The sequence below is a fragment of the Periplaneta americana genome, chromosome 6 (genome assembly GCF_040183065.1).
Source record: "Periplaneta americana isolate PAMFEO1 chromosome 6, P.americana_PAMFEO1_priV1, whole genome shotgun sequence".
Taxonomy (NCBI): domain Eukaryota; kingdom Metazoa; phylum Arthropoda; class Insecta; order Blattodea; family Blattidae; genus Periplaneta; species Periplaneta americana.
The window spans coordinates 60230132-60254783 of NC_091122.1; the positions used below are offsets into that span (position 1 = coordinate 60230132).

The window sequence follows — 24652 nt, forward strand, 5'->3', positions numbered from 1 at the left end:
TTCTCTTTACACCAGAGGGCAAAATGTAAGGGGCAATTGATGCAGCCTGCATGACAAAATGACAAGGTGGGTAGAAAAATAAATACATTACTGATATCTACGGTTGGTTGAGGGGGTTGCCCGACCTCACGGCGATCACAATTTGTTTCGTGTTGCAACATATTTTACCCGCCTGTGCTTTACACTTTGCATAATCAGAAAGAGGTGTTACACAATCAGTCATTTCTCGTATCAGCACAAACACTTGTCGCGTTTGTGTCTAGTAATTCAAGTTCAATAGGATGCGATGATTCAAAGTTCAAAGCGTCCATATAACATGACAAGGTCAAGGATTCCACATTGTCAGTGTGGCAGAATGGGTCAATCAATCGTGTTAGACCTGTGAACGCTGTCCAATACGAAACTGCCTTCGTTGTGAAGGGAGGGGAGGGGAGGAGAGGAAATAGTTTCCAATTCCAAACCATATCACTGTTCTACAAATTTCACAGATCTTGACCTTGGGCAGCAAAATCTCATTACAGATCGTAGTATGAAGTTCAGTTGTGTCACCCTTCGGAAAAACTAACTATAAAACAAAATTGGTCAAAGTCGAATAAACCAAGATTTATAACTGATCAACTTCATGTTTTATGACTCAAGATCATCTGAGTCATGAGATGAGTTAACCAAGAGAAGATGAGTGCACTTTTATTAGTATTACAGGCGAAGAGAGACTCCATTTATCTCAATAGGGAATGAAGGGCTGAAATTATTTTTACAATACTTCGTGAATTGCCCAATATCACAATTGGAAACTTTGCAACTACAATCTAAGGGATTTCTCTCTATGAATTCAATTAGTGGAACAATGCAACAGTTTCACATTAAAAATTAAAACAATTAAAAAAAAATTAATATGCATAATGAAACCTCCACTTTTGATAATGAACTGGGGAACTAGGGTTTATACTGCGCCTTTGCAAGATGCACATTTTACAGCTCCAAGAGCGTGGTTGCTCATACTCAGTTTTTGGTGACCTATGCACGCTTCACTTCTGACAATAGTTGAATCGGAGATTGCAGAAATAGCACGTCATGAAAACTAAATTTTTTAGTAGCCAAAACGTTATTACTGGTGGTATACCACATCGTTGGTCATAGTACCGTCTTCTTCAGACAGAAGCCTACTAGATGTGTCGTTTTATACCAAATTTATTGGGAGGCCCCACACCTTGGCCTGCTCGTTCCTCAAATCTAAATCCCCTAGACTTTTGATTATCAAGAACCAGGTCAATTTCAAAGAATGCACGATTCCTTACGCCGAAGGGCAGAGAAATGCATTGCCATGAATGGACGTCACTTTGAGCAACAAGTGTTCAGATCTCAGAAAGTATGTGTTGTAGGACCCATGTTTATTAGACATTTTTTCTTGTTTTGCTGCATACTAGCACCCCCTAAAATATTGGATACTTTCTTCTAACATCCTGTATAACGACGCTGTATAGACTACTCTTATTTAGCGTCGATGAGATTCGTGATAGCGAGATGAACCCGAGGATTCGTCTTAGATTTCCTGATAATCGCCTAGCGGTTCAGAAAAACTTCGGAAAAAACCCAATCAGGTAAACAGCCCAAGCAGGAATCGAATCCACGCCCGAGCGCAACTCTGGATTGGTAGGCAAGCGCCTCTGCAAACTGAGCTACGCCGGTAGCCAGAGCGACCTAACATTTCCGTATGTTACCACAGTCTAGTATATACAGTCACGAAGCTCAATACGAAGCTCGTAAGTAGTAAAAATGCATCCATATATAGTTGCTAACCACTAGGCTCGCTACTATCGCCTCATTACAGACAATGCGAAATAGTACCTGCAGTCTATTGTTCCTTGTACCCTCAAACTCGAGCTTCGTGACTATATACTAGACTGTGGTGTTACCGCAAGAATAGTGTGTTGTGAAACTGAGGTCCTCGCATCAGTTGAAATTCAAAAGCAGAGTCCGCAATGACAGTAAAAATAAAATGAAAACTTGCATGCCGGAACAATTAAGTGAAGTTACACACGCCCAAGTTTATTGACGAGGTTACATCACGGCCTTTACAAATTTAAAGCGATCAGGGCACAGTGGCAAGTATCTCGTTACTACTTCATAGTAGGGTTACATTCAAACTACCAACATTTACCTAGAAAAAGCAAAAAAAACATCCCTTCTCTGGAATTGGAGTTCCAATATCCTACTCATAGCCATACCTCCGATAAAACCTGATTACACGCTATGACCTATCATATAATACAGAAAAATAACTGGACTGCGAAATTTGTGATCCCCTACTGAGCAGGAAGTACTGATGAAATAAAAAAATATTGTCCGAGTTTAAAAACCGCAGCGGTATACCTCATTAAAATGTGATCATATTCTTTAAACTATGTTTTTTCTTACTACCGCTTATTACAGTAGTCCTCGAACCTTGTCCGAAACCCACATCAAAGAACTGTAAATATTCTACCAGTAGGAAGTAGATCAAACCAATTAACATCTGTACTGGTTCCGGACCTCGCCAGTGGAGCATTATCCACAGTTCGAGAATAGTTCTTTACAGAGGCGAAAAATCTGAACACATACTCAACCATAGGCTTACGATTATTTGGTCAAAAAGATTTTCTTACTTGCATAAATATCCAATCTTATAGGTCTATAGTATTTGGTATGTACAGTTAAGGATTAGGTCTTTGTTGAAACACTAAATTTAGTGGGATAATGTCCCCATTTCAGCTACTTGGGCAATGGTTTTGGTTTATGAAGCAGCAGAAGCAGGTTCTGTCTTACGTATTCAAATCGTTTAATCAATATACAAAATCTCTTACTTTTAGATAATTATGGACAGATTTAATGGCAATTTTATTTTGTTCTATTTTAAATGTGAAATCCGTGCATTCACTTTTACCTTGTGAATAGTTTTATGTAACATCCAATTCATTAAACGAAAACTTAAGAAAATAAAACTTTCGGTATTATAAATGTATGCTAATTTCACTTTCGCCGAAAAGTATAGGTCGGAAAATCTAAAATTTTACTTAAACTCAAAGTTGAAAATTGTTTGCCGTCTCAGTTAATAAAATTTAGTGCAATAGTAACCAAATTAAAAATTATTTACTGAGAAAACCAGGAAAAAAAATCTCTTGTTGCAGTATCCTAACCTTGTGCGTTTATTCCACGAAGGAAATGAAAATGGCAAACAATCTTAAAAAAAAAATTATACTGGAAATGATCACAAGTCAATTGAATGTTAAAATATTTAACAAAATACTTTCTAGTTTGAAGGATTATGATATCAAAGGAATCCAGAGACAGCATTCTAGATATTAAGTTACTAAACGAAATATACTGTATTTACCGAAACCTACTGAACGATAAAACATTTCAAGCTTGCAATGTTTCTGGGACAAAATGGTCAACAGTTCTCTAAATTACATTAGTATCTTTTGGTGTAAATGGAAAACGAGAGAGAATAAAAAAGAGACGGTATTTTAAGGAATTGTACGGTCCCAGACAGACTAAAAATATACCGGTACCCATGGAAATGATGTAGATCAGCGTTTCAACAAACTTCGGCAAACTAGTTGCTGTCGAGACACTTCGTTTCGTTTGGTCCTATGACTGCCGTTCAAAACTTGCTTTCATTGTGCTAATGGAGGAATAAACATTGCTCAAGGGAAAGCTCATGTTTAGTAGTTCACAAACATTGCCGAGAAATGCAGAATTAATCTTTCACGAATGTAACAGTATTATACTTATATATGACTTTTCTACAAATTAGTCCGATTCAGACTAATCTGAATATGTGAAGCTTGCCAGAAACTAATCAGTTGAAACGACTAATGAGAATAAAATTTCCGAACAAAGCCTAATTAAAAAAAAAATAGGTTCTTACGCGCAAAGCATGCTCGTTATCGCCAATCCGTCCCTAAAAATGTTTTTTTTTTTCAAACTGCAACCTTTGATGTGTCATTTTACTGAACATTTATATTAAAATGGTACTTCTGTTTCTATGCAGATATGCCATGAACATTTGCATTTAATTGCCAAATATATTTTTTTTTCTGAAGTTAGTATTAATTTCTTTACATCAATGAATCTAGACAGGAAGATTTTCATGGAATATTAAGTGTTTAACAGTAAATCTGGACACTAAGAATTCAGAGATGCAAATAACGTTCGCAGTTTTACACAGAACAAGTAATAAATTGTAGTATTTAGAGTAAACATCTAACTTCAAAATGATTTCCTGGATTTTACTACAAGCAGCCATTACAGATGATTGAGGTCACATACTATAATAATTACATCTATACTAGTAATTACGAAAGTATAAAGTCGACAATAAATAAATATATTTTGTAGAAAGAAACTTGTCTCGAACCATTCATCCAGATTGCGACTTAATGTTTTGATAATATTATAATTTCCTACATCAACTATTGGAGAAGAACATTAGAAATTTAAAATTTCGAGGAAATACGACTTGGAATTAATGTGAAATCCTAGTTGTATTCATTATGATTTACAGATCTCAGTAATTACTAATTGAGCCGTTCAAAGCAGAAGTGGTGTAAGTCAAAAATGAATAATGAGGGTTAAAGTAATTCTGTAAAATACAGCGCAAAATACCAATTAATATTACATTTATTTAAGCTATTGATAGTCCGTGGATAGCACGAATGATATTAATTGGTACTTTGCGCTGTATTTTACAGAATTTTTACTTTAACCCCTTACTGCATTCTGGGACATATGGCACATACTGGTTTCATATTCATATAATTTATAATATAACCATATAATATTTCAAACTGCATACTGGCACAGGTCAAGAATTGGATTTGACCATGGGGTGACATCAACTGAGAAAATTACTTAAGTTACTTGAATACTAAACCGGTGTGTGCAAGACTGTCCCATGCGGTAAGAGGTTAAACCTCATTACCCAATTATGACTTACACCACTTCTGCTCTGAACGGCTCAATTAATAATGATTAAGAAAACCCGTATTTATTCAACCAGGAAACAGCTGCAACTTTTATTGAAAAAATATATAAATATATTGTTTTGGAATATTTGTGTTGTAATTAGAAAATTTTGAGCGTCTACTGGACTAATTCTAAATAGGTATTTCACTAACATTAACCGTAGACATTTCTTTACAGAACACGAATTTCCTTTTTAACCAGCTCAAAGACTGAATCAAGTAATTTTAAAATATTCTGTGAAATTTACCTCCGAGATTCTGGATGATATGTGAATCTATTATCAGGCAGTACTTACATCTTACTTTATGTGTCTGAGAACAGTAATGGTTTCTACACTTATGAAGTCTGATTAGTGTAATATGTTACTAGTCAACGATGTATGCAATGGAAGGGGGAAAGAAACTGGCCATCCTACTCCATTTTCTCCTGGTATAGTTGCCTCACGAGTGCTGTCTTATTGAAGTCACGAGTTTCAAACCTGTCTTCGAACAGTGGACTAAACTGTTGAATTAACATTTTAGATGCTTACATGAAATAGAGAAAAGAACATGGCATAATTGTAAACGGAAAACAACCCACTATAAATTGATGTATGAATTTAATACAATGACAGTACAAAAACATTGAACACAAACCCGCACAGCTTCGTAAGTCTCCAGTACGTTAAGGACTCATTTCAGTCAATGTTGGTTCAACATTTAAGCGAAGTTAATGCATCACAAGATTTCGAAACGTCATCTTTTAGTTCGTATTGGCTAGTTTGTAAAAAATATTACAAAAAACGTGACACTGCTCAGATGGCAGGATGAAGCGATTACTACACAAATTTCACGGAAATGTATTTTTATTTTTTACATAATAGCTCATTATCACCCATAAGATTGTTTACACCGGCATTAAATAAAGCGTCTAACAATTCAGTAAATCAAAAAATAATTTTAATTCTCTTGAAGTGATACGACAGAATTTGAAATGAATAAATCATGATATTAAAGTTCCTAAATCTCGAAGCTCGAAAGGAAGTCTAAGTTACTAAATAATGCCACTGAACCCCAACAAAACTGCGAACTAGGGAGATATTTCCAATACGAAATTGGCTACTAGACGAAAGCCTCATATTTTCTATAATGGAGTTTAAAACACTCTTGACGAAATCTTTTGAATATTAGAAATGGACAAGAGGGATTCTGGTCAATAAATGTTTACCAGTAAAAGCCAGCATGCAAAAGCTGGAAAAGATAGTTCAAGCAATTCAGTCTTTCCCTTATTTACTTTGCAATCTTCTAAGCGAAAAGATGAAAGCAAGTTCCATTTCCTTCCGTAAAAAAATATTAAAAACTATTCGACTGTAAGAATTCCAGGATTTTAATATGAATGAACACTAACAATGCTATTACAGTAATACATAGGCAGGCCTATTTTTACCTTGTCTGAAGGCCAGTGATGAATTTAGAAGCTGGCTTGGCACACGAAGCGTACTTCAGCGTAACCTCTGCAACTCTGAACGAAAAGTGAAAGAAGCTATAGACCTCCTTCAAAACACAGCGTGCGAGTTCACCACGTGGTACAAGCCTAGCCAATGGGACTCGCCTCTACACTCCTTCCCACTGCCCTAATGATCCGCAGTTGGCTTGCATATTGGTCTTCAAGGATATGAATTGGGCAATTGCACTTTGCTTACAGGTAAAATATGTTTGTACCCTGGGCGGAAAGATATTGCTGTGGGGGGGGGAAAAAAAAAAAAAAAAAAAAAAAAAAAAAAAAAAAAAAAAAAAAAAAAAAACATTGTGCCCAATTCACCGAGTGAGAACGTTAGAAAACTTTAAACAATTTTGTCCCAACAGCGCCACTTTGTAAAGCATGTATGTTGAATAGGGAAAAAGATGACAACCTGTATATCTCTACAAAGCTCAAAATATGCTGATCGTCTAGCTCTAGCCCATTGGTTCTGTAGAAATATTCTAGTTATGTTTTGATTTACGAACAAGTTTCTTGCCAACCCTTTTAGTTCAATATTAATTTTGTTACGAGACAACAGACAGTACGCAAATGCGACAAGCTTTAAGAGTTACGGGTACCTTTATAATTCGCTCCGTTAATTTTTTTTACATAATACGCTCGTTCTCGGTAATTGTTTCTTATAAGAAGTCTAACCTTCTCCCCCTCTCTTTTCTTTCAGAGGGCATAGTTCACATAAAATAACCTGGGGAATGAAATAACATTACAGAACTCCAGTCTGTTGTAGAAAGAACAAATGTACACATAAAGACACTACCCCTTCAAGCTAAACCAACCTACCGTATTTACTCACATAATTTTCCCCCTCGCGAATTTGCCCCCAAAGATTTTTAGGGCATTTTTCAGAATTGTTTGTTCTTAGTGTAATTTCGTTAAAAAAAAAGGGCACCTTTTCCCTTCAAAAGTCTTTTTCGTTATGATTCTAAGGGCTGTATCCAGGAACCTACATACGATTTTATTACGTAGAAAACGCAGAATGCGTATTCAGAGTTGCCCTTAACTCACACTTTAGTCGTAACTTAGCCAAAACCTAGTAAGATTGAAGATACGTGAAGACCAACCTTATACCTAACTTGGTGCTATAATTTGCCTGATTAACAACTAATGAGACATTCCTTTACTACGATAAATTTAAGTTTATGGGTTGAAATGGATTTGGACGATGGTAATTTCCAAGAATTCATGAATTGTGAGTTCTGACTCATTATTTGCTTCTTTATTCTCAACTGATGTCTATGAAGGCTAATCATAATCCCATTCTTATAACCTATTTTACTAGTTATGTAGTTATAAGGTGTAACTTATTTTAAATTTCTCATTACTGTTATCATCTAGGAATTAATGAAGAACAAATATTTAATTTATTTTAATTGTTTAAATTGTAAATGTTCACGTAACACAATGCAGTTTAAGTAAAAAGTATTTTCTATGTACTATGATTATTTTTTCAACGTAGAATCAAAATTCCCTACAATCTTATAATTAATACTATATTAAACATAAGATTAAGACTACTTGTATAATAAATTTTAATGTAATCAATATGATCAGTATTACTTACATTACATTTCTGTGTTCTAAATTTGGTTTCATTTCTTATTCTTTTCCGAAATCAAAAATGTCTGATTTCTATTTCCCATCACGTCTTTGTATTCATAAGTAGACATCAGATTTTTAGGCACTAAAAATTGCAGTTTTAGGCGCCTAAAATAAGCTCAAAATTTGTAAAATTAGGCTCTATTTTAATGAAAATAGGCATTTTAGGCACATCAAGGTATCATACTTATTTCTTCCACTGAAATGTTTAGTTATACACTAAAATACGCACAAAAAAGTATGTTTAAACATTAAAAAAGAATACTATATTATATTTATAAACAGAGCTGCACAAATTTAATATATTGAAACTAATGAAATAATGATTATTGATATCAAGATTATTCATTTTAAGTTATTGAAATTCAGTTCCATGCTCAGACTTTATTATAATTATCTGCACAGTACACCACCAGAATTTTTTCTAAATTCTCCACAGTTAACCTTTGCCTTTTGTCACTGAGAATCATTTTGAAAGCAGAAAAACTTCTTTCAACCGAAACTGATGTGAGAGGCGCAAATTTTAAATTAGGTACAATAGAAACATCAATACTTACTGGAACATTTACACTTTCCCCCGATATCACTCTTGATACTTTTTCCAACAATGAAAATCTTACATTCTTATTTAATACGTTGTCCCACTTATTTTTAACTTTTTTCCCAGTTTCGCCCAAAGCAGAATGTATGTTCACTTGAGCTTCCTTTACTATTGCTATTTGGCTACAAAGAGATTGTTTTTCACGTTCTAATTGTTCAATGCTTGCAGGTATGAAAGAAAAGTTTGATGTTATGTAGGCAATATCGTTTTTCACTCGTGAGTCATTCAGACAATCTTTCACTGCTTTCACACACGCTGCACTATCAGTTTCAGGTAATTTATCAATAACTGTGACCATTTCTTTAAAATACTTAGAATAATACACCACTGACTGAATCCAGGTTCCCCATCGTGTAACAACCGGCTGAGGTGGGAGTGGGATATCTGGAAAGTTCTCTCTGAATATTGAAATCCAGGATAGGGCTTTACAAAAACATTTTTTTGTGTTAGAAATAAACGAATTGACAAGAGGAAATTCATTCCGAATTGTTTCAAAAACCCTGTGAAGGCCATGTGCTAGACAGGTTACATGCGTGAGGTTAGGATAAAATGTTTTAAGAAGTGGAGCTGCAGCAACCATGTATGAGGCAGCATCAGTACAAAACAACAGAACTTTAGAATCGTCTATATTACCTGAGTATAAAGACTGTAGGCCTTTATTTACAAAATAAGCAATGGCTTGGCTATTCACTTTCGAAAGTTCCTTAACACATACGAGGTGTGGAATCGAAGGTCCATCAGGACTAAGTTTTCCTACTACCATATTTGCTATATACCTATTCATAGGATCTGAGGTTTCATCCACAGAGACCCATATGTAAGAATCACCCATATCCTCCCGAATGGAAGCTAAAGTTTCATTGTATATTCTAAGTAATTTTTTCTTAGGGTCGACTCAGATGGGATATTTTGTTTGCAGTATTTTTGTAAAAACTGTCTTAAAACCGGATTTTCAATTGCATTCCAAGGAATGTTAGCAGCAACAAACGCTCTGGTTAAATCAGCATAGAAATTGCTGCTGAGAATGGATGAAGTAGGCTGTGTTAGTAAAGTTTGTTGCAGTTGATTTTTCTGCTGAGCTTTAGCCTTATGAGCCGCTCCTTGCACATGCTGCTTTAGGTGGCACTTCTTTTCTTGCGAAATCTAAAAATGTAAAGTAAACTGTATTGCCGTATTTCTATCACAAAGTTAGTGGGTTCGAACAATCAAAATTTTAATGACCTGCAAATACTTTAACTATCGGAATTTAAAAGGTTAAAGTGTAGTGGTCTTAAAAAGAATTATACCTCAGGATAGCTCAGTCAATGTATAAATATTATAGGCCTACTCATTAAAATTAATAGAATTTATATATTTCAACTATTGTTACATACCTGTTTGCTACAAATCTTGCAGAATATTATTTTTCCATCATAAGTGAATTCTGAATATTCTGTTAGCCATTTCCGGATCAATGTAGATTTTGCACTTATATTTTTCGGCATTATCGCGTTAAACTTCACAGGAAAACGTCCTACCGCTCAAAACTTCTCAACACAAATAAGGTGAGGGAAAGAGCAACTGTTAAAGAGCATTCAAATGAACCGTTGTTATTGAGATTCAATTGGACAAAAATACAAAGTTCCACTTATTGTTGCATTTCCTGGTAGTGTTAACACTAGGAGGGCCATTCTTTTAAATATTTTGTAACGGTTTACCCTACTAATTCGCAGTTTTACGACTTTTCATAAATATTTCAAAAACACTCTTTCTCCAAAAATTGTGATTTTATGACACTCTGAAGGGCAGTACAGCTAATCGGTTTCAGACCGAAAACAGTCATTTTTATAGTATAGTATATCTCTGAATTGATAGTAGCACATGTTGTGATTGTTGCCTGCTTCAAAACTAAGGTTGGTTCTTTGTCGGCATTTATGCCTCCAAACATGTTAAATTCGGTGAAATCTATTGCGAGTGTCGTGAGATTCAAAACATTTTGTTTCCTTTATCAATGGTTTCATGGCCGGTGTGAAGCAAACTTTCCACTTTTTAAATGCCTTAAATTTCGCAGTGAATTCATGTATAAATTATAATAAGTAAGAGGAAAATGCGAAACTTTACAGTGAGTTAGGCATTTTTAGGCGAATATTAACAAATTAGGCTCTAATAACCGTTTTAGGGCATTTTAGGGCACTATAAAACTCTTTGAATACCTTTCAATTTCCATGAAACACAAATATTAATAATTATTTTTACTTTTCTCCTAAAGAAACAAAATAGGCATTTGCCCTAGAATCCGATGTCTGTTCATAAGCCAGTTCTCTGACGTAGGTCTACATTTTCACCTGCAATTCTTTCAATTTCAACGTCAAACGCCAAATTCACTTGCTTTTTACTATTATTTTATTTTACTTTGTCAAGAGAAAGATAGTAGATGGGAGGATAATATTAATGGATTTGAGGGAGGCGGGATATGATGATAGTGACTGGATTAATCTTGCACAGGATAGGGACCGATGGCGGGCTCATGTGAGGGAGGCATTGAACCTGCGGGTTCCTTAAAAGTCATTTGTAAGTTGTAAGTCAAGGGAAAGATAGGTACCGTCTCTGAATACGGATCCGAAATTTTATTTCATATGACCTACCTACCTTCTGACTCGAAGTTAAGTTGAAGTGAGATTTTTTAATACAGCCCTAAGTATCGTAAAAATACTCATGAGTAGACTTCGTGGAATTGCCACGAGAATCGCAAGGTTTGCTGCGCACGCAGTATAGACTATATGAGAAGGGGGCGTGGAAAGGATTGAGTATGCCTCTGATGTAAACACTGAGCAGTATACTGCGGTTACAATAAAACCTGTATCCTGCATTGAAGAAATATAATGAATGATCTTTGAAGTAGGAAATGTCTGAACATGTAAATACACAATTATTTTATAGTGAGATAGATTAACTCTTAAAATTTAATGTAAAATACTCACATCATCCTTGAATATGTGCATCGCAGTGAAGAGTTACGTACATTTTGAGCGACTGCAAAGTAATCTCCTCCGATGGTCACTTAAACAGTTTTTATATTGAGAAATGTACGTTCAACATCACACAATGTAATACGTGCATATTTGAAGATCGGAAAGTTACTACTTTTTAGTACACCAACTTCAGACGTCTTGTCGTGACCTGATAGTACATCATTTATAATACGAAGGTTGTGAATAGGCAGAATTTTTAGCAATAATGTTTCTCAACTCACATTTCACTTTTTCTGAAATTAGTGAATTGTTATTTTGGATAACGGTATGTGATACTTTATCCACTATATTAAGGGCTTCTGAGAGTTGTGGTTTAGACGATTCTAACAGAATGATGCTTTTGGACACGATTTTAAAATTAGAATCAATGAACAGAATATCTTCCAATAGCTGTTCAGAAGGCAATGATTTTATAGCTGCAACAGCGGAACTGTCTGTGCTATTCAATGCATCAATTACCTCCATTATTTTGCTGTAATGTTCTGCATAATAATTAACAGCATACAACCACGTTCCCCAACGGGTCAAGACTGGCTGCGGGGGTAAGGGTATTCCAGGGCAATTATTTGGGACAGCAACACTCTCATTGTACGAGGGGGATCCAGGAAATAACGACCGTTCGCGCATACCCGCCGCGCAGCTAACTCCCCTTCCTTGTTCGAAGGTCAACTGGCTTCCTTAACATGTGTTCTCATAATGTTGTGAGTACTGGTTGCAACAAGTCGCCACTGTGTATTTTGTGTTACTTCAAAATGAACGACGTGATTGATAATCCCGCTGACTGTGAGGTGAGGAGTGTGATTCGATTTTTGAATGCCCGACATTTGAAACCTGCAGAAATTTACCGGCAATTGAAAGAAGTGTATGGTGATACTGTAATGAATGAAAGAAATGTGAGAAAATGGTGCGAAATGTTCAACAGTGGGCGAACAAATGTCCACGATGAAACTCGACCCGGACGCCCATCACTCATCACAGAAGACCTGAAGACTAAAGTGAACGACAGAATCTTGCAAGACAGGCGCACATCACTCGACGAATTGCTGAAAGACTTTCTGGATGGTACGCGTTTTGGAAGTGATGAAGAGTTGAAGAAGACAGTGAACACCTGGCTTGATGAACTGGCGGCAGAGGAGTATAACACGGGAATTCTAAAGCTAGTGAACAGATACGACAAATGTTTAAATGTAGGTGGTGATTAAGTAGAGAAGTAAAGGAAGCTTCAGTTATGTAACAGACTTTGTTTTTTCAAATAAATATATATTTTTTTAATTATTACAACAAAACGGTCGTTATTTCCTGGATCCCCCTCGTAGTATGGTTGACTGAATTCTTGTCTACACTGAACAAATGTTAAGCTTTGACTATTCCAACCACAGTAATGCAAAAACAAGTGCTTACATAGGTATACATTAGCTGTAGCTGCTCTATTTGGACCAGTCATATCTCTTAACATGAACTGCTTATACAGGGACATCATTTTATTTTTACTAACATTTTTAATATTAACCTGGCTATACCTTTAGAGAACCGGAAACACAGTTTGCTATCCCCTTCCACGACTGTAATTCGATGATACTGGCGTAAAACACAAACAGATCACTCTACTAGGTATAGGAGGGAAGAAAAGTAGTTCATCCATTTACGTAAACTAGGAAATATCGCGATTTTGAGTTCGATAATTTTCATTAGGTTTTTGTTTAATCAAAATACAGTACTGTATTAAGAATAAGCGTTTTTACTCACGAACTGAGTTATCCATGCGAGCGTATTCATTATGCAGTGTATATTATACTGTCTATAGCACATTAGCGTACAATATAGAGAAAAAAATTAAATTGAAAAATAATCATAATATGAATATTTAAACGCATTTTTTTTAAATGGTGGCCGTTCATTTCGATACAGGCTTCAGTTCTTTTGTGCATATTATCGTACTATAGACTATTGCATCTAATTCCAATTGCCAGTTTCGTCCTTCGTACTAGTAACTCATGTTGAAATAATTCTGTACCTACTCTATAAAAGAGTACCTTACGTACTGTAAATTCAGTCTTCACTTCTGTCCGATCCGAAAAGATAAAATTACTCAGACATGCTATCTACTGTCCGTCCAAGTAGTTATGCCGCAGGATCGTAGAAAGGGGGGAAATCACGTGACAGTTAATTACTTAACGAGGCCCTTTTATTTAAGTTATTTTAAACAGTTGTATAATATTACGTAAACGTCCAATTCCTAACAGAAATTAATGTTTTCAGAAAAGAGCTAAGACAGCCCAGCCACAAAGGGACGGGCAGAAGTGGGTGGGAGAAACCGGGATGTGACATAGGCAACGGACGACAGTACCTGTGCGAGAATATGGTTCAATATTGAAAGCGAACATATTTATGGACCGTATTATATTCACTAACTCAGTACTGTTTGTGTTTACTATGACTGTAAGGCGACTTTGACTGTATACGCTTGATTCTGTGTGAAGAACGGTTGGAAGTTTACTAGTAGAGGGGGTGGGAGTGAAGTACATTCAAAAACTCAGGTACAATAAAAATTGAAGTAAAAATAAAATGATGTCCCTGTACTACGCGACCGGGCGGTGGCTCGCCTGATCTATACTACCGTACATCGGCAACCTGATTGCATCCTGCGTGTGGCAATTCAACGATGTCTACTCATGAGAAACTCAAAGTCCTTAAACTTTTTTGCAGTGAAAAATGCCGATTATTTCTGTGGCGGCACGGGATATGATCTGAATTTATCTTATAAAGTAGTACTGAATTTCTTTTATAAAGAAGTAGAGTGTAAAAAATATATGTACGTTATTTTTACGTAATTTATGAATTCATTTTCATACGAATATTTTACACGCGAAGTTAACAACATGAACCGAGGTTAATCCTGATCATACTACTGACATTAGAACAGATATACACAGTACAAAGAAAAAGCCGCAAATATGCCAAAAATTACTGAAATTTTACACACATTTGAAGGGTTCAGAACCATAGTGGCCAAAGAGCCATTTACTAAAACCACAGAAAACACGGGTTAAAATGAAGTTATTGCCATAATTCAATGAAAACATATAGCAAGTAATATAAAGTATACACAGTAAAACTAAATGATATGTCAATCTTCATTAAACTATGGTATTCACCTAACTTTAACCCTTGCTTTCTCCGTTTTTAATAAATGGTGCTTGGCCCACTATGGCTCTGAACCCTTCATTTATAGTCTATTTAAACAATTACTTGATTAGTACATGAACTGTTATGTTATTTAGGACCAGTTTATATTCCCGATATTTTGTAGGTACTTATCGCGTAATTCCCACCACCCCCGCTCTCGATTTTTCATCCCCAAATTTTTAGAGAAAATAAAATGGGGAAAATTACGTGATTTTAATACGGTACGATTTGCTCCACTTCATTTTATGAAGTACCTTCGAAGAGTTGCATCCGAAACAACTTTCATCCCTCACACTGACTCTGAATACGTGAAAACCAGAAGAATTATTGCATTGTTTAGGAACATGTTCGCAGATGACAAGCGTTTGGTTCACTTTGTGAAGAAGGTTGTGTGTGATTAAGTACGTCGCGAAGGCTAATATTAATTTATTAATGTTTTGTGCAGCACTTTCGGTTCATTAAGGTAAGAAAAGAAGTGCAATGTTCCAAAAACAAACAACTTTAATTTCTAAATGAAAGCACCACTCCGAGGCTTCTTACCTTCTGCTAACTTTCTTTATACCCTCCTGAAATGAGATAGAAATGATTTTAGTTCCCTTTCTACTTTCTCTGTCGTCATTTGAGACCATACCTCAATATAGTGTCTATATAACTGAAGCTAAATGACAGCTGTGAGCAATATGGAATTAAAATAAATGCAAACAAGACGAAGACCATTGCTATCGAAAGAAAACTACGGTAAACGTTGCGAATTCTAAATGAGGCAGTAGAGCAAGCGCACAGCTTTAAATAGTTGGGGTGTACTATAAGTATTAAAATAAGCTGTTGTCAGGAAATCTAGAGGAGGACAGCTATGGCAAAGGAAGCTTTTAATAGAAAAAGAAGCATTCTCTGCGGACCTCTGAGAAAAGAACCAAGGAAGATAATAGTGAAGTGCTTTGTGTGGAGTGTTGCATTGTATGGTGCAGAAACATGAACATTACGACGAAGTGAAGAGAAGCTACTATAATCGTTTGAAATGTGGATACGGAGAAGAATGGAGCATGTGAAGTGGACAGGCAGAATAAGAAATGAAGTTGTGTTGGAAAAAATCGGTGAAGAAAGAAGAGAAAAAGGAATTGGCTGGGCCGATGGCTGAGAAAAAAAAACTGCCTACTGAAGGATGCATTGGAAGGAATGGTGAACGGGAGAAAAGTTAGGGGCAGAGTAAGATATCGGATGATAGAGGACATTAAGATATATAGATCATAATTAGGGCCGTGACATCGGTATATTTGTATTAGTGTGAAGTGAACATACGACGCCGGTCAGAATGTAGTCGGCGTTTCAAGTACAGGCAGCGAAAACGAATTTGACACACGCCTAAGCAAGTACGTTCCGTGTCTACTGTCTTGTATACGATTATTGCGTGTTAAAAAATCAAGACAATACAATTATTGTATAATAAGAATTAATATCGGAAAGGTCTAAAATACTGGTGAGGTTGAGAATAATTGTTGGAAATCATACTTAAATTGTCACAAAGTGGTAACGCATAAGTCTGAAAAGATGTTTTTCTTTATATTTACAGTTTTGCAATACAGTTTTAGAATGCCGAAAACGTATATAGCGTACAATTTTGCTTTCCCTATATTTACTGTTACATTAATTTATTAATCACATCTATTCTGTCTGTACCTCACTTTTCTTGCATGTTGTTCGCCTGGTTTCGGTTCCTGCTGCAATGAACAACAACATTCATTTTCAAAGTTTCAAATGAAAATGACCGCCGAGTGTCGGATAGTATAACCTTGTATGCGGAAAAACTGCGTTCTACATCGGCTGAAATCAAGGACGCATATGTAAAATATTTCACATCATCAATTTCATTCCTACATCAAGTTTATAACAATCGCACTTGTCATCTGATAAAACTTTTACAATTTTGCATAATGAATTGAAACCACGGTTTTTTGTATTTCTGTGTGATGTAGAAATGAAATTGATTCATGGTACTAATTTCTTTGTGGTGGTTAACTTTCCGCACACATAAATTAACGTGTTTTTATTATGATCTTCTTTTTGTACGCGATGTTACATAAAATACAATGTTTTCTTCAATAAAATCCTCTTACATGAAAAAGAATTCGTTTCCAAATTTCTGCATAGTTTGATTGATTAAACTGGTTTACACACGATAAACTTAAGATTTAGTGCTTTAACTGCAGTCAGGTGTGTAGAAAATAGTAAAGCATACAAGGTTTATGGTGCAATTTCAAATGTTTTGAAGTATGAATACAATGTAACCATGACGAAATTTGTATACTCAAGAATTACAACTACCACTGAGAATGTCTTGGGAAAATATCCTAAACTCCTTAATAGCACGAACAGTAAAAAGAAACTTGAAGGACTTTAATCTCAACTAGTTATACACACTGAGCTACATTCGTACATAAGAGGACTGCGTTTCAAGTCTGTTACGTCCCCCTTCGCCTCCAAAATTGACAGTTGATTTCAAGTAATAACAAGCTAGATAATGGATAGTAGGCCGGCTGTCCCTTCACATCGTAGTCGCCAATCTGTCTGCCAGCCATCAACGGTCTGACGAAATTGATTTGCCTCTACGGTTTGTTTCTTCGTATGTGATCAACAGGGTAGTTCATAACTTATAATTCAGACATCGGATTCTAGGGCAAATGCCTATTTTGTTTCTTTAGGAGAAAAGTAAAAATAATTATTAATATTTGTGTTTCATGGAAATTGAAAGGTATTCAAAGAGTTTTATAGTGCCCTAAAATGCCCTAAAACGGTTATTAGAGCCTAATTTGTTAATATTCGCCTAAAAATGCCTAACTCACTGTAAAGTTTCGCATTTTACTCTTACTTTTTATAATTTATACATGCATTCACTGCGAAATTTAAGGCATTTAAAAAGTGGAAAGTTTGCTTCACACCGGCCACGAAACCATCGATAAAGGAAACAAAATGTTTTGAATCTCACGACACTCGCAATAGATTTCACCGAATTTAACATGTTTGGAGGCATAAATGCCGACAAAGAACCAACCTTAGTTTTGAAGCAGGCAACAATCACAACATGTGCTGCTACCGATTCAGAGATATACTATACTATAAAAATGACTGTTTTCGGTCTGAAACCGATTAGCTGTACTGCCCTTCAGAGTGTCATAAAATCACAATTTTTGGAGAAAGAGTGTTTTTGAAATATTTATGAAAAGTCGTAAAACTGCGAATTAGTAGGGTAAACCGTTACAAAATATTTAAAAGAATAGCCCTCCTAGTGTTAACACTACCAGGAAATGCAACAATAAGTGGAACTTTGTATTTTTGTCCAATTGAATCTCAATAACAACGGTTCATTTGAATGCTCGTTAACAGTTGCTCTTTCCCTCACCTTATTTGTGTTGAGAAGTTTTGAGCGGTAGGACGTTTTCCTGTGAAGTTTAACGCGATAATGCCGAAAAATATAAGTGCAAAATCTACATTGATCCGGAAATGGCTAACAGAATATTCAGAATTCACTTATGATGGAAAAATAATATTCTGCAAGATTTGTAGCAAACAGGTATGTAACAATAGTTGAAATATATAAATTCTATTAATTTTAATGAGTAGGCCTATAATATTTATACATTGACTGAGCTATCCTGAGGTATAATTCTTTTTAAGACCACTACACTTTAACCTATTAAATTCCGATAGTTAAAGTATTTGCAGGTCATTAAAATTTTGATTGTTCGAACCCACTAACTTTGTGATAGAAATACGGCAATACAACAATTAGGATTTTATTTTAATTCAGTTTACTTTACATTTTTAGATTTCGCAAGAAAAGAAGTGCCACCTAAAGCAGCATGTGCAAGGAGCGGCTCATAAGGCTAAAGCTCAGCAGAAAAATCAACTGCAACAAACTTTACTAACACAGCCTACTTCATCCAATCTCAGCAGCAATTTCTATGCTGATTTAACCAGAGCGTTTGTTGCTGCTAACATTCCCTGGAATGCAATTGAAAATCCGGTTTTAAGACAGTTTTTACAAAAATACTGCAAACAAAATATCCCATCTGAGTCGACCCTAAGAAAAAATTACTTAGACAGAATATACAATGAAACTTTAGCTTCCATTCGGGAGGATATAGGTGATTCTTACATATGGGTCTCTGTGGATGAAACCTCAGATCCTATGAATAGGTATATAGCAAATATGGTAGTAGGAAAACTTAGTCCTGATGGACCTTCGATTCCACACCTCGTATGTGTTAAGGAACTTTCGAAAGTGAATAGCCAAGCCATTGCTTATTTTGTAAATAAAGGCCTACAGTCTTTATACTCAGGTAATATAGACGATTCTAAAGTTCTGTTGTTTTGTACTGATGCTGCCTCATACATGGTTGCTGCAGCTCCACTTCTTAAAACATTTTATCCTAACCTCACGCATGTAACCTGTCTAGCACATGGCCTTCACAGGGTTTCTAAAACAATCCGGAATGAATTTCCTCTTGTCAATTCGTTTATTTCTAACACAAAAAAAATGTTCTTGTAAAGCCCCATCCAGGATTTCAATATTCAGAGAGAACTTTCCAGATATCCCACTCCCACCTCAGCCGGTTGTTACACGATGGGGAACCTGGATTCAGTCAGTGGTGTATTATTCTATGTATTTTAAAGAAGTGGTCACAGTTATTGATAAATTACCTGAAACTGATAGTGCAGCGTGTGTGAAAGCAGTGAAAGATTGTCTGAACGACTCACGAGTGAAAAACGATATTGCCTACATAACATCAAACTTTTCTTTCATACCTGCAAGCATTGAACAATTAAAACGTGAAAAACAATCTCTTTGTAGCCAAATAGCAATAGTAAAGGAAGCTCAAGTGAACATACATTCTGCTTTGGGCGACACTGGGAAAAAAGTTCAAAATAAGTGGGACAACGTATTAAATAAGAATGTAGGATTTTCATTGTTGGAAAAAGTATCAAGAGTGATATCGGGGGAAAGTGTAAATGTTCCAGTAAGTATTGATGTTTCTATTGTACCTAATTTAAAATTTGCGCCTCTCACATCAGTTTCGATTGAAAGAAGTTTTTCTGCTTTCAAAATGATTCTCAGTGACAAAAGGCAAAGGTTAACTGTGGAGAATTTAGAAAAAATTCTGGTGGTGTACTGTGCAGATAATTATAATAAAGTCTGAGCATTGAACTGAATTTCAATAACTTAAAATGAGTAATCTAGATATCAATAATCATTATTTCATTAGTTTCAATGTATTAAATTTGTGCAGCTCTGTTTATAAATATAATATAGTATTCTTTTTTAATGTTTAAACATACTTTTTTGTGCGTATTTTAGTGTATAACTAAAAATTTCAGTGAAAGAAATAAGTATGATACCTTGATGTGCCTAAAATGCCTATTTTCATTAAAATAGAGCCTAATTTTACAAATTTTGAGCTTATTTTAGGCGCCTAAAACTGCAATTTTTAGTGCCTAAAAATCCGATGTCTACTATAACAATCATGAATATAAAACGTTTTAACGTTCCGCAACAATTCAATCCCTTTATCGTGTTCCTAATGATACCACTGTTCGCAGTTCTTGAACTGCATTCAAGACGTTTACATGTAACAAAATAAAAACCGAAGAAAATAGAGTCTTTTCTGCAATATACACACAACAATTTTCATAAATTAGTATTTGTATAATACAGGGACATCATTTTATTTTTACTTCAATTTTTATTGCACCTGCGTTTCTAAATGTACTTGACTCCCACCCCTTTCACTAATGTCCTTGCTAACGTCAGTCACACAAACTTACGGCCGCTGTTGCTAGTAGTGAAATAAACAGTACAGAGTACAGTGTGTTTCAGAAATATGTTGCATTTTCTATAGAAGAAAGAGCTTATATTATTGAAGTTTATTTTCACACAGGTATGGTGTGTAGCATAACTGAATCTATCTGTGTGGACTGAGCACAAGTGAAGATTAGAGTTACCGAAAGTACGTTACCCTATAATTTGGTACGGTACTTAACAGCATTATTTAAACAAGAGTTTTGTTTTACTATTTGTAGGTATGAAAGACGATGATGGAAACTGGAATTACAATATAACCGAATGTGAACAACAGTTTTTTTTCACAATTTCCTGATTATATCATTACGGAATATTTTCGTAGAAATGTCATTAATCTGGTAGATAAATTTAGAGCAACAGAGTGTACAGAAAGGAGGAAAAGTGTAAGATGGCCACCAAAGGTGACAGAAGATGTTGTAGAAGATGGTAGAGAAAGGATGCGGCGAGGTCCTAATAAGTCGGTCAAGAAGTTAGCTGTAGAAATTGGGTTTTTTTTTACGGAAGTGCTCACAAAATTCTCAGGAATAAATTAGATTAGTAATATGCTGAATAATGTAGACATTACATAATATACATAACCGCCTGAAGACTTGAGTTTGTGAAAAAAAAAAAAATTGTCACTATTCTACTGTTTTTTTTTTATAAAATACTGTAAAGTAATGATCAAATTGAAAATCGTAATACTTATTTCCCTGTAACATAAATGGACACACTACTTTTTTCTCCTCCTATAGCTAGTAAAATAATTTGTTTACATATTGCACTAGCAACTCCAAACTCCTGTAATGGAAGGGGGGTAACAGTGTTTCCGAATATAGCCAGGTTAATGTTAAAAATGTTGGTAAAAATAAAGTGATGTCCCTGTATAAATAAAAAGACTGCTTCACTTACAAATTATACGGTTTCAACAAATGTTTATCGTTGCTCAAGTATGTCATCCGTTCAAGTCATTTTTAATGAAATTAAGTTAAGGACACATTTGCTACTATTTTAAATGTTTATAGACTCCAAAAACGGCCCATGTCAAGTGAAATATACACAAGGATAAAACACCAGTTGAACGGGAATAGCTGACATGTGTTATTCTTGTATTTTTTATTGTTCTCCTGAAAAATAGCAATTTTGACAAGGGTTGTTTTTGTAATGTCTTCAATTAAACTGTACAGTTTAAAAAGGTACATGTAAGTTTTGCACCAATTCAAATAAAATAGCTATTCATACATTGTAATCATTTCTAATGATTTTTATTAGCGAAAATAAATATTTAGAAGTAAAAAATACTAACATATAATAGGCCTTACTGATTTATAATACAACTAAAGCATATTCTTTCTTTTCATTTGAACACTGCTCTTGTGAATTCACACACACACAGTTGAGTTTTACAAATTGCGACAGTTTATTACTTAAGAAACAAAAGCATACGGCCTAAGTATTTACAATTAGTGACAGGCATTCCTTTAAAAAGATATTTTCACTCACTACATATGCAGTCATTTGGCCGGACTGAAGTCAACAATGAAGTAGCAACTAATATTAAATGTTAGTACAAGAGAATAAAATTAATTTTATCCGCGAGTGGAAAGTTTAACTTTGCTTAGAGTAATAATTTCCACGAGCGCATAAAATCTGTTTACTCTCGTGTGCTCTACAATATTTTATCCATTACTGGAATCTAAATTTAATTTTAAATTGGGTATTTTCTTTGTAATGTGTTGGTTGTCATGGAGAGAGTAACTTACAACATTTTAATTCACTGATGTGAATAGCACCATTATTTAGGCTGCTAAGGACGGTAAAATGAAGACCAATTCAGATACCAGTCATGAATAAAATAAATAAATCTTCATAGGCCCCATACATAATTTATATTTTTGTCTGCTTGAAAACATTCAAGCTACTTCATTTGTCAGTTTACTCTGCAAAATAAAAAAAAATCAAGAATAATAATACAGGTATATTAGAAAACAATATTTTATTGCATAAGTCAATTTTTTTTAACATTTGTCTAATTTGACTGGTTGTAGTAAGAAATTATTTTAAATATCCCGTTGTTGCAGTGTCCCATTTATTATTAATAATAATAATAATAATAATAATAATAATAATAATAATAATAATAATAATAATAATAATTTTATTCTGGTGGTGTTACGGCCATCAGGCCTTCTCTGTAATATGCTGCATTCAAAATTTCATTTCTTAAACCTGCATACCATAGGCCTAGACTTCTTTTGGATCAAAATAATTCTGCGAGCTTTCAAGTGGTTTAACGCAGTTAAGTTAGTGAGTGGAAAAAGCATTCTCAAGGCTGACATCTTGCATCGGTCCGATACATAATGTGGCCATTCTGGAAAAAGTTGCCAAGCCTCACTGCTTTCCAAGGTAGTTACGGACTTTTTGCAGTAAGCCAACGATATGCTTGAAAGACTGTTACAGAGCACGTATTGGTCCTGAAGAAAAACTAATAATGTATTTTTGATAAGCACAGACCAGAACTTTGGCAGAATGCCTTTTTAAATGTCTTAAATCTATCTTTATTTTGAAAGTAAATCTGTACGAATTATACCTTTATGATTGAAACGTCACGGTTTTATGTTGCCCTTTTCTGCCTTTTTAAATATAAATGCCTAGTTTACAAAATAAATGCTTTATTTCCCTGTATATAATTATTTATCTGTTATTTATTAATTTATTATTAAAAATTGCCTACAGGTATATTTTAATTTATTTCTATAACCGCTACAATGAAAGTGACTTCACCGAATGTATATTATTGTCTTTCAGTCAGTTCATATTCTCTTTGCAACAATGAGTGCTGCCGTGCAAAAATGTATAACAGTAAGCGTTTTAATTATCGCTTATGTTTATTTGACATGGTAACAATGAGTGCGGGTCTAACTTTATTTTTAATGGTTATTTTTCTTTCAATTTTCATTGCGACGTTGTTGTAGCTAGCTAAATATTTCATATCGCAACATTTCAGTACAACCAAACATAAAAATTCACTTTCCAAGGCTATTGGGAAGAAGATTTCTTTGCTTCCAACAGTAATTGCAACATCGAGTCGAAAATCTCAATTTACATTCGACTTATGTAAAGCTTTTCTTGCTACCGAAATCCCTTTGTGGAAAGGGCAAGGTTGTGGGTCTAGTGCAAGGTTTTTGTAATTGCCTTTTAATGCGTATTTTAGCTGTTTATAATGCCCTTTTACCTGCCTAATTTAGCTATTTATTATCCCTTTTTGCTTGCCTATTTTAATGATTCATAATGCCTAAACTTCCGGTCTCTGTTGATAAGACTTCCTATCGGATAACTGAATAATTAGATACTGTACATGCATGGTAAAATACTAGACTGATAAAAACTTCTAGAATAGGCCTCTGGGAGAAGAAAAACCGCTCTGCATGCAATCCATGAATACAATTTAGTATACCTTATAACCAGACATCGGATTCTAGGGCAAATGCCTATTTTGTTTCTTTAGGAGAAAAGTAAAAATAATTATTAATATTTGTGTTTCATGGAAATTGAAAGGTATTCAAAGAGTTTTATAGTGCCCTAAAATGCCCTAAAACGGTTATTAGAGCCTAATTTGTTAATATTCGCCTAAAAATGCCTAACTCACTGTAAAGTTTCGCATTTTACTCTTACTTTTTATAATTTATACATGCATTCACTGCGAAATTTAAGGCATTTAAAAAGTGGAAAGTTTGCTTCACACCGGCCATGAAGCCATTGATAAAGGAAACAAAATGTTTTGAATCTCACGACACTCGCAATAGATTTCACCGAATTTAACATGTTAGGAGGCATAAATGCCGACAAAGAACCAACCTTAGTTTTGAAGCAGGCAACAATCACAACATGTGCTGC

General features: G+C 34.8%; 1 protein-coding gene across 4 annotated transcripts in view; it reads right to left on the reverse strand.

Moving 5' to 3' along the window:
• LOC138701358 (fatty acid CoA ligase Acsl3-like) overlaps nucleotides 1-24652 on the reverse strand; it is a 139358-nt gene that overhangs the window by 77691 nt on the left and 37015 nt on the right. The window contains exon 1 of one of the 4 annotated variants that reach the window (XM_069828167.1): nucleotides 6433-6584. The exons of 2 other annotated variants lie outside the window; for them this stretch is intronic. The gene's annotated coding sequence lies outside the window, so the exon portion shown is untranslated. Of the gene's footprint in view, nucleotides 1-6432; nucleotides 6585-24652 lie in introns of those variants that run through there. One more of the 4 variants, XM_069828165.1, reaches the window with a different exon arrangement.